Below are 11661 nucleotides of genomic sequence, written 5' to 3'. Positions count from 1 at the left end.
GAGAGAGAGAGAGAGAGAGAGAGAGAGAGAGAGAGAGAGAGAGAGAGACGGTTGATTACTGGACACGAAGCGACGCTTGCTGAGCCAGCTGGTAAAATGACTGAACAAGATCATTTACGAGAAGAGCCAGCTGGTGACTTGGCAAATTGTTCAGGGATCGTTGACTTGAAATCGATGCATTTTACGAAGCACTTCGAGTCATTTGAGAAATCTAGAATGGATATCACACGAAAATAAATTGAATTTCTGAATGAAGCTGTAACGAAGAAATCTCCTCCTAGAACGAAGCATATTTTACTCTAAGTTCTGTTTAAAGGTTTAAAAGCCACTCATGAATGGCAGGGGCAAGGCTAGTAACATTGCCCTATCGAGCAGGACAATGCCCTAGAGACTGACCATATACACATATGATCAGCACCCAAGCTTCCTTTCCACTCATACTAGGACTAAGATAGATTAAGCCAGGCAATGGCTGCTAAGGACTCAGCAGATAGACCTATAGGCTCCCCAAACCCTCAACCTTAGCTCACAAGGATGGTGAGGTTGCAGTGACCAAAGAAACTAATGAGTTTGAGCACGACGTTCTTAGGTATTTAGAATATCACACAGCGTAATCCGCGTTCATTATCAAATACAGACTATTGAAGCACTTAGAAAACAATAAAGTCTTTAACTCCTTGAAAGCCTTGATAAGTATTATTTTAGTCCTTCGGATGTCTAATGGTAACATGTTATATATTCATATCATTACTCACGCAGCTGTAATTCGAGAAGCCATTCATGATAAATTTATTACGATGGGAAACGTATGGCATACGTAACAGATAACATGTGTTAAATTGCTTCGAGTGTCAGAGATATTGTCACATTGAGAAGAATATACAGTATATAAAAAGTAGGGTAGAAAAGTCTGCGGAAAATTGACTCCACATTTCACCAAGGGTGGGTGGGGGTGTGTGTGTGTGTGTGTGTGTGTGAATTACTTTGCTTAAGACAGAAAAACAGATATTGTGATCATACAATGAATTAGAGATGTTGCAAAGCTTTGTGTGTGAAATTAAAGAGAGTAACATCAACTCCTGATCATAAATACAAATGTTAATGTTTTAAACTGTGACAAACTTACAACAATACTCTGCCAAATCTAATAACAAGATATTATCACAACTGATTTCAAGGTAGAATGGGATAAAATAAAAATTTTCATTAAAAATGTTGTTTATGGTATAGCTAAAAAGAAAACTTAATTACTGTAATAGAACACTCTTTAGCTGTGGTAAGCAGCTCTTCTAGGAGAAGGACACTCCAAAATCGAACCATTGTTCTCTAGTCTTGGGTAGTGTCATAGCCTCTGTTTTTGCTAAAAATTTTATAGCTTATAAAGGAAATATTTATTTCAATGTTACTCTTCTTAAAATATTTTATTTTTCCTTGTTTCCTTTCCTCGCTGGGTTATTTTCCATGTTGGGGCCCCAGGCCTTATAGCATCCTGCTTTTCAAACTAAGGTTGTAGCTTAGCAAGTAATAATAATAATAATAATAATAATAATAATAATAATAATAATAATATTATTATTATTATTATTATTATTTTTATTATTAATAATAATAATGATAATAATAATAATAATAATAATAATAATAATAATAATAATAATAATAATAATAATAATAATAAGTACAAGCTTAGAAGCTTTCCACTTATCTATTATGTGATAAAGTGCCCACAAACTTACTTTACGGAGTGAGCAATTAGGAACCAGAATATGTATGTGTGTGTGTGTGTGTTTGTGAACAGCGTCCTGCCCACAATTTTAATCGTAGTAATGAAACTTGTATGGATTAATTGTTATGTAAAAAAGCTGGAAATTATTAAATTTTGGAAGGTCAAGATCAAAGGTAAAGGTCACGGTCAAGCAAAATGTCCAATTCACGTAATCAGCCATAAGTTTGGACGTCGTTGACAAAGAGACTTAAAACTTGATTCATATTTGAGAGTATGAAAATATACGCCATTTAATACATGTTAAGGTTAATGTTGAGAAAAAGGTCAAGAGATAATCTACCGCGGCGGAGGTCTGCGCTCTACTGGGTGTCCCTTCTACACAAGTTTGGACATCGTTGTCACAGAGACTTAAAACTTGATTCATATTTGAGAGTGTGAAAATCCACGCCAATTAATACATGTTAAGGTCAAGGTTGAGAAAAAGGTCGAGAGATAAAGCTACCGCGGCGGAGGTCTGCGCTCTACTGAGTACCCCTATATTCCTTATGTTTGGCAAATTATCATTAATTCTAATCTCTCACCTCCAGATGTCGATGAGTGTGAAGAAGAAGATATCTGTGGCCCAAATGCTAATTGTATCAACACGATGGGCAGTTACAGGTGTCGCTGCATCGAGGGATATTACAGGAACGATAATAATACGTGTGAAGGTATTACAGTTCCCCTTTTTAATGTAATAAAACTCCACCATAGTTGTGTAAGCTGTGAGAGACATATTTTCGTTATTAATCTATTATTTTCTCAAATATTCTATTATCTCATTTATATCCAATGCATTGGAATTATCACAAACGTTAAAGTCACTTTTCGTGACTAGTAACGATTGATATGTTATGATTGGAGGCATGATGTTTAAAATATTTGAAATTATTCAAGAAAATTGTAAAAAAAAAAAAAAAAAAAAAAAAAAAAAAAAAAAAAAAAAAAAAAAAAAAAAAAAAAAAGTCAGCCTAATGGTCCAATGAGAGACGATCAAACTCAAACCTTCGACAATAACTTTAGTATATGTAAAATAAGCTTGATTACAATAATATGAATAAGCTTAGAAGCTTTGCATCTACCTATAAGGCGATAGAGTGCCCGCAAACTTATTTTGCGGAGGAACCAGAACCTTTGAATTTTATGTTTAAGATAAAATATAATGTCATAATAGTCCTTTCTTCAGTAAGATAAAATATAATCTCATAATAGTCCTTTCGTCAGTAAGAGGAAATATAATCTCATAATAGTCCTTTCGTCAGTAAGATAAAATATAATCTCATAATAGTCCTTTCTTCAGTAAGATAGAATATAATCTCATAATATTCCTTTCTTCAGTAAGATAAAATATAGTCATAATAGTCCTTTCACCAGTAAGATAAAATATAATCTCATAATAGTCCTTTCGCCAGTAAGATAAAATATAATCTAATAATAGTCCTTTCGTCAGTAAGTAATATAAGATATAATTTCATAATAGTCCTTTCGTCAGTAAGTAATATAAAATATAATTTCATAATAGTCTTTTCGTCAGTAAGATAAAATATAATTTCATAATAGTCCTTTCATTAGTAAGATAAAATATGTCATAATAGTCTTTTCGTCAGTAAAATAAAATATAATCTCATAATAGTCCTTTCGTCAGTAAGTAAGATAAAATATAATCTCATAATAGTCCTTTCGTCCATAAGATAACATATAATCTCATAATAGTTCTTTCGTCAGTAAGATAAAATATAATCTCATAATAGTCCTTTTGCCAGTAAGATAAAATATAATCTCATAATAGTCCTTTCATCCATAAGATAACATATAATCTCATAATAGTTCTTTCTTCAGTAAGATAAAATATAATCTCATAATAGTCCTTTCGTCCATAAGATAACATATAATCTCATAATAGTTCTTTCGTCAGTAAGATAAAATATAATCTCATAATAGTCCTTTCGTCCATAAGATAACTTATAATCTCATAATAGTCCTTTCTTCAGTAAGATAAAATATAATCTCATAATAGTCCTTTCGACAGTAAGATAAAATATAATCTCATAATAGTCCTTTCGTCAGTAAGATAAAATATAATCTCATAATAGTCCTTTTGTCAGTAAGTAAGATAAAATATAATCTCATAATAGTCCTTTCGTCAGTGAGATAAAATATAATTCCATAATAGTCCTTTCGTCAGAGAGTACGATGAAATATAATCTCATAATAGTCCTTTCGTCAGTGAGATAAAATATAATTCCATAATAGTCCTTTCGTCAGAGAGTACGATGAAATATAATCTCATAATACTTTAGTCCTTTCGTCAGTGAGATAGAATATAATGTCATAATAGTCCTTTCATCAGTAAGATAAAATTTGTCATAATAGTCCTTTCGTCAGTAAGATAAAATATAATCATAATAGTCCTTTCATCAGTAAGATAAAATGTCATAATAGTCCTTTCGTCGGTAAATAAGATAAAATATAATCTAATAATAGTCCTTTCTTCAGTTAGATAAAATATAATCTCATAATAGTCCTTTCGTCAGTAAATAAGATCAAATATAATCTCATAATAGTCCTTTCTTCAGTAAGATAAAATATAATCTCATAATAGTCCTTTCTTCAGTAACATAAAATATGATATCATAATAGTCTTTTCTTCAGTAAGATAAAATATAAACATAATAGTCCTTTCGTCAGTAAGTTATTTTATTGTTTCTTCTTGACAGACATCGACGAATGTGCTAAGGGAGTCGGATGTCACAAGTACGCGGCTTGCGAGAACACCCCAGGCAGTTATAAATGTACCTGTGCGTATTTCAGTGAAGGGGATGGAATGGATTGTGAAGGTGAGATTATTATCAGTGTTATAATTCTGAATGACTAACAATTCTTATGTAACTGATATATATTTCTTTTAATTATTATGATTCACCTGGAGAAATTAAGAGAATCCTTGTTAAGAGGATTTACAGATGAATAGAATGTCCAAAATCATAGTTGACGGGAAAGTCATGAGTTGTCAACTACGGAAATAACTACATATTCCCATTAAGCTTTGCCATGAAGCCTTGACTGCTGGAAAACCTTTGAAATAACAAATGAAGGCTTCCATATATATTGAGATTACAGAGTTGAGGCATATTTGAAGAAAAGAATGAGGAAAAACAAAGTTCAGAAAATTCACTCAGGCTTGTTTGAAATGGCTTTATTTTGAATCTTGGCCGGTGGAAGATTACAAGGCATCAATGTCTTATTAATTGTATTTAGTCTCTGGAGCTATATATATATATATATATATATATATATATATATATATATATATATATATATATATATATATATATATATATATACATATATATATATGTGTGTGTGTGTGTGTGTGTGTATGTATGTACACCACCAGAACCTTTCTAACACTGCCAAGGGTACATCACCAGAGCCTTTCTAACTCTTTGCCAAGGGCTTATCATCAAAACCTTTCTAACACTGCCAAGGGTACATCACCAGAGCCTTTCTAACTCTTTGCCAAGGGTACACCACCAGAACCTTTCTAACACTCTGCCAAGGGTACATCACAAGAGCCTTTCTAAATCCTTGCCAAGGGCTTATCATCAAAACCTTTCTAACACTGCCAAGGGTACATCACCAGATCCTTTCTAACTCTTTGCCAAGGGTACACCACCAGAACCTTTCTAACACTCTGCCAAGGGTACATCACAAGAGCCTTTCTAAATCCTTGCCAAGGGCTTATCATCAAAACCTTTCTAACACTGCCAAGGGTACATCACCAGAGCCTTTCTAACTCTTTGCCAAGGGTACACCACCAGAACCTTTCTAACACTCTGCAAAGGGTACATCATAAGAGCCTTTCTAAATCCTTGCCAAGGGCTTATCATCAAAACCTTTCTAACACTGCCAAGGGTACATCACCAGAGCCTTTCTAACTCTTTGCCAAGGGTACACCACCAGAACCTTTCTAACACTCTGCCAAGGGTACATCACAAGAGCCTTTCTAAATCCTTGCCAAGAGCTTATCATCAAAACCTTTCTAATACTGCCAAGGGTACATCACCAGAGCCTTTCTAACTCTTTGCCAAGGGTACACCACCAGAACCTTTCTAACACTGCCAAGGGTACATCACCAGAGCCTTTCTAACTCTTTGCCAAGGGTACACCACCAGAACCTTTCTAACACTCTGCCAAGGGTACATCACAAGAGCCTTTCTAAATCCTTGCCAAGAGCTTATCATCAAAACCTTTCTAACACTGCCAAGGGTACATCACCAGAGCCTTTCTAACTCTTTGCCAAGGGTACACCACTAGAACCTTTCTAACACTCTGTCAAGGGTACATCACAAGAGCCTTTCTAAATCCTTGCCAAGGGCTTATCATCAAAACCTTTCTAACGCTGCCAAGGGTACATCAACAGTGCCTTTCTACCACTCTAACAATGGCTTATCACCAAACCTTTCTAACACTGCCAAGGGCACATCACCAAAACCTTTTTAACACTGCCAAGGGTACATCATCAGGCACACCACCAGATCCTTTCTAACACACCACCAGAGCCTTCCTAACTCTTTGCCAAGGGAACACCACCAGAACCTTTCTAACACTCTGCCAAGGGTACATCACCAGAGCCTTTCTAACACTCTGCCAAGGGTACACCACCAGAGCCTTTCTAACACTCTGCCAAGGGCACATCACCAGCCACACCACCAGAACATTCCTAATACATCACCATAGTCTTTCTAACACTCTGCCAAGGGTACATCACCAGAGCCTTTCTAACACTCTGCCAAGGGTACATCACCAGGCACACCACCAGAACCTTTCTAACACACTACCAAAGCCTTTCTAACTCTTTGCCAAGGGAACACCACCAGAACCTTTCTAACACTCTGCCAAGGGTACATCACCAGAGCATTTCTAACATTCCGCCAAGGGTACACCACCAGAGCCTTTCTAACACTCTGCCAAGGGTACACCACCAGAGCCTTTCTAACACTCTGCCAAGGGCACATCACAGGCACACCACCAGAACATTCCTAATACATCACCATAGTCTTTCTAACACTCTGCCAAGGGTACATCACCAGAGCCTTTCTAACACTCTGCCAAGGGTACATCACCAGGCACACCATCAGAACCTTTCTAACACACTACCAAAGCCTTTCTAACTCTTTGCCAAGGGCACATCACCAATACCTTTCTAACCCCATGAAACTCCTTGCAGTAAACGAGGATTTGCAGTGCTACGATAGTTTCGAAGCCATCAGGGGAGTCGGCTGCATCCACATCCACGAAGACGAGCAAGAATTCGACGAGAGCCGAGAGTCCTGCAAAGAATTAGGAGGCGATCTCTTCGTGGCCATTAACCCCCAGCACTACTTTCGTTTGGCCCAGCATTACCTTGATACGGACCAAGCAGGTGAAAAAAAAAAAATGGTGATTTCTTTTCATCTTGTAGTGTATTCATGAATAGGTTAGCATGATCATTTGGGTATTATAAATGGAAGTTCTTGTGCGTGTTTTAATGTAATATTGGAGTTTCGTTTTCTGGTTAGGTTAGAGTATTCATAAGATAGGGACTCGTATAATTTCCTTCTCGTTGTTGTTGTTGTTGTTATTATTATTATTATTATTATTATTATTATTATTATTATTATTATTATTATTATTATTATTATTATTATTATTATTATCGTTGTTGCTGATGCTGTTATTATTATTATTATTATTATTATTATTATTATTATTATTATTATTATTATTATTATTATTGTTGCTATCATTATTATTACTATTATTATCATTATCATTATTATTATAACTAAACCATTATATTAAAATTACAAACTCACCTAGAGCTGGCCCATAAGGTTATAACTCAAGCTAATAATAATAATAATAATAATAATTATAATAATAATAATAATAATAATAATAATAATAATAATAATAATAATAATAGCCTCCCTTCCTTTGGAATAGTTCCTTAAGGAATACTCCAAAATCAAGCCATTGTTCTTTAGTCTTGGGTAGTGCCATAGCCTCTGTATCATTGTCTTCCACTGCCTTGTGTCAGAGATCTTTTGCTTGAGGGTACACTCGGGCACACTCTTCTCTTATTTCTCTTTCTCTTGTTTTGTTAAAGTTTTTATAGTTTGTATAGGAGATATTTACCTTAATCTTGTTACTCTTGGTAAAATATTTCACTTTTCCATGTTTTCTTTCCTCACTGGGCTATTTTCGTGTTGGAGCCCCTGGGCTTATAGCATCCTGGTTTTCCAACTAGGGTTGTAGCTTAGGAAGTAAAAATAATAATAATAATAATAATAATTTTAACAACAACTACAACAACAACAACAACAACAACAACAACAACAACAATAATAATAATAATAATAATAATAATAATAATAATAATAATAATAATAATAATAATAATAACAAACTTTCGCGTCTTCTATTTCCAACAGACAGAAATAAGTACCTATGGGTGGGCGTGAAGGAAGGAGTATGGTTAAGCGGAAGAAAGGTAGATCCTTCAGAAGAAGCTTCAGGAAACCCATCAATGAAGTCGGGAACTTGCAGCTATATGGACGGGGACTCTGGAGAAAATTTCCACCTTTGGACGCATCCTTGCTCCTACGATTGGTATGCCGTGTGCGAGCAAAGGACACAAGAATAAATAAAGGGCTTACTGCGTAGCAGATAGGCCTATTTCTGGGAGACAATGCTGACTATGGTTACGAAATGAAAGTTGATGGGAGGCCGATATAAGCCTATTGTCCGCCATTATTTTTATGTGTGTAAAAAGGCTTACTGCATAGCAGATAGGTCTATTTCTGGGAGACAATTCTTACTACAGTATATTCAAAAATAGAAAGTTGGGGGGGGGGGTGATATAAGCCTATTGTCCGCCATTACTTTTATGTGTTGAAAAAGGCTTACTGCGTAGCATATACTGTAGGCCTATTTCTGGGAGACAATACTGACTATATATAAAAAAAAAAGTTTTGGGGTGGGATATAAGCCTATTGTTCCCCATTATTTTTATGTGTGTAAAAAGGCTTACTGCATAGCAGATAGGCCTATTTCTGGGAGACAATTCTGACTATATTCAAAAAAAGAAAGTTGGCGGGTCGGATATAAGCCTATTGTCCCCCATTATTTTTTGTGTGGTGGATAACTGGTGTTGGTTTTAGCCCTAGTAGTACCAACCAAACTCAGTTGAATCCTTCGTCAGGCTGGGAGGAACTAAGAACAGAAAAGTCCCCTTTTGTTCTTAACAGGAGTTAGTAAGTATGTCTTAGAGGGATGAAACACTTATTGTATTTCTACTTTTTGGGCGAAATAAAACTTATAATGTATTTAATTTATTTTATGCTTTCTAGTCCCATTTTTTTTTTTAAGTTGTGTAGATATTAGGTATTTATTTACAAAACAACGCTCTCCGTATATTGCCAAATTATAGCTATTGTTTTCCTCTATTACTTTTTCATAATTTAAAACAATTCGCCACATGGGAAACAAGTTAAAATTACATAAAAAAAAATTATATAATTATAAATAAATATCTAGCCTGGTTTCCTCACTATACGACCTGGAACTGTGACATCGTCAACATGGTCAAACAAACAGAATTTCGTTATGCCAGCGTGCATTTGATATATATTCAAAATATATGCTAATTTAAAAATGAAGTAATTACTCAAAAGTGTCACTATTTGGTAATTGTATATTTTATGGACATTTTTTGAGTAATTACTTCATTTTTAATTTAGTATATATTTTGAATATATACCAAATGTACGTTGGCATCACGAACTTCTGTTTGGTTGACCATGTTGACGATGTCACAGTTCCAGGTCGTTTAGTGAGGAAACCAGGCTAGGTTTTCATAATTCTATAGTTTTTTTATAATATTAATTTATTTCCCATTTGGCGAATTGGTTTATATTATGGAAAGTAATAGAGGAAAACAATAGCTTTGCATAATTTGGCTGTATATGGAGACCGTGGTCCAGATATTATAACTATGAATATTTTTCCTTTGATTTAAGTTGTTGCACACAACTCTTGCTATATTATTATTATTATTATTATTATTATTATTATTATTATTATTATTATTATTATTATCATTATTATTATTATTATTATTATCAGCTAAACTATAACCCTAGCTGGAAAAGTAGGATGCTATAAACCTAGGCTCTCCAACAGGAGAAAGTTAGTCCAGTGAGGAAAGGAAATAAGGAAATAGATAAACTACAAGAGAAGCATTGAGCAATTAGAATAAGATATTATAAGAACAGGAACATCATTAAAAAAAAATTTCATATATAAACTCTAAAAACTTCAACTAAAAAAAGAGGAAAAGAAATAATAATAATAATAATAATAATAATAATAATAATAATAATAATAATAATAATAATAATAATAATAATAATAATAATAATAATAAACGTTCAACAATCTTCCCATGAAAATTATTCCTAGAATTTATGTTAGCTATCTGACAATATTCGGTCACTGTCCTCCAAAATTCCGTTGTATGGCATAACTAAGGCATACCACAAGCAGGCTGGGAATCAGCAAACGTGTTTTTGCGATGTCAGCAAGTGCTCACCCAGTGGAAAACGGAGAACAAACAGCTCGGAATTCGAAAGTCTTTTACGACGTAGGAAAACAGATTTCTTACTGTTTTCCTTTGGTGAGTCTCATTATCGTTCACTTGTATTTACGTGAATGTAGAAGTGTGAATAATATGACAGATGCCATTCATGGGCATATCAAGGTCTTCATCAGCTTCAGGTATATCAATCAAATTATTCCCTTCAGATCTCATATTCGTAACCTCACTATATATATATATATATATATATATATATATATATATATATATATATATATATATATATATATATTATATTATATATATTTTAAATATATATATATATATATATATATATATATACATATATATATATATACATATATATATATATATATATATATATATATATATATATATATATTTAATATATATATATATATATATATATATATATATATATATATATATATATATGTATATATATATATATATATATATATATATATATATTAAAATATATATAATATAATATATATATATATATATATATATATATATATATATATATATATATATATAAATATATATTACTAGCCAAGCTACAACCCTAGTTGGAAAAGCAAAATGCTATAGCCCAGTGAGGAAAGGAAATAAGGAAATAAATAAATGATGAGAACAAATTAACAATAAATCATTCTAAAAACAGTAACCACGTCAAAACAGATATGTCATATATAAACTATAAAAAGACTCTTATATATATATTGTATATATAAAGACCCTTTCTGAGCGGAGATACCTTAACGTGGTGATAAGGTTTATGTATCGCCATGATCAGCAAAGCTGTACTATTCAGGGACACCCATACTAGGTTGGTTTGCTGTGAGCAATCACAAAAAAATCTCCCACCATCACCAATCCGCACTGGCCAGCGTGGTGATGAAAACTGGCCAAACTCCAGACATAAATAATAACATGTGTGAGGCCTTTGTCCTGCAGTGGACTAGAAACGGCTGCATTTTTTATTATAAGTTGCTGTGTAGGCCTATGTATAAAGAAATGTTCATGGCCAGGGCATATGAGGATGACAGATAATAGATGAATAATAAAAATAACAGAATGGGAAACAAGATATTATAAGAGAAGCAGGGCATGGGAGAGAAGACCATGGGTTGACGAACTAAGAAAACTGGTATAGATTGGCATAGAAAGACCATAGACATACGCGAATGGAAGAACATGGCTGAGACCTTTGCCCTGCAGTCGACTAGCT

The 11661-nt window shown here is 33.5% G+C and overlaps 1 pseudogene; it reads left to right on the top strand.

Annotated features, from left to right (window-relative positions):
- Nucleotides 1-8635, top strand: part of LOC137652105 (uncharacterized) — a 13866-nt pseudogene extending 5231 nt beyond the window's left edge.
- The last annotated feature ends 3026 nt before the right edge of the window (nucleotides 8636-11661 follow it).

Source organism: Palaemon carinicauda, chromosome 13 (assembly GCF_036898095.1).
Source record: "Palaemon carinicauda isolate YSFRI2023 chromosome 13, ASM3689809v2, whole genome shotgun sequence".
Lineage (NCBI taxonomy): Eukaryota > Metazoa > Arthropoda > Malacostraca > Decapoda > Palaemonidae > Palaemon > Palaemon carinicauda.
Note: the sequence above shows the minus strand (reverse complement) of the source record. Positions and strands in the feature narration are given on the sequence as shown.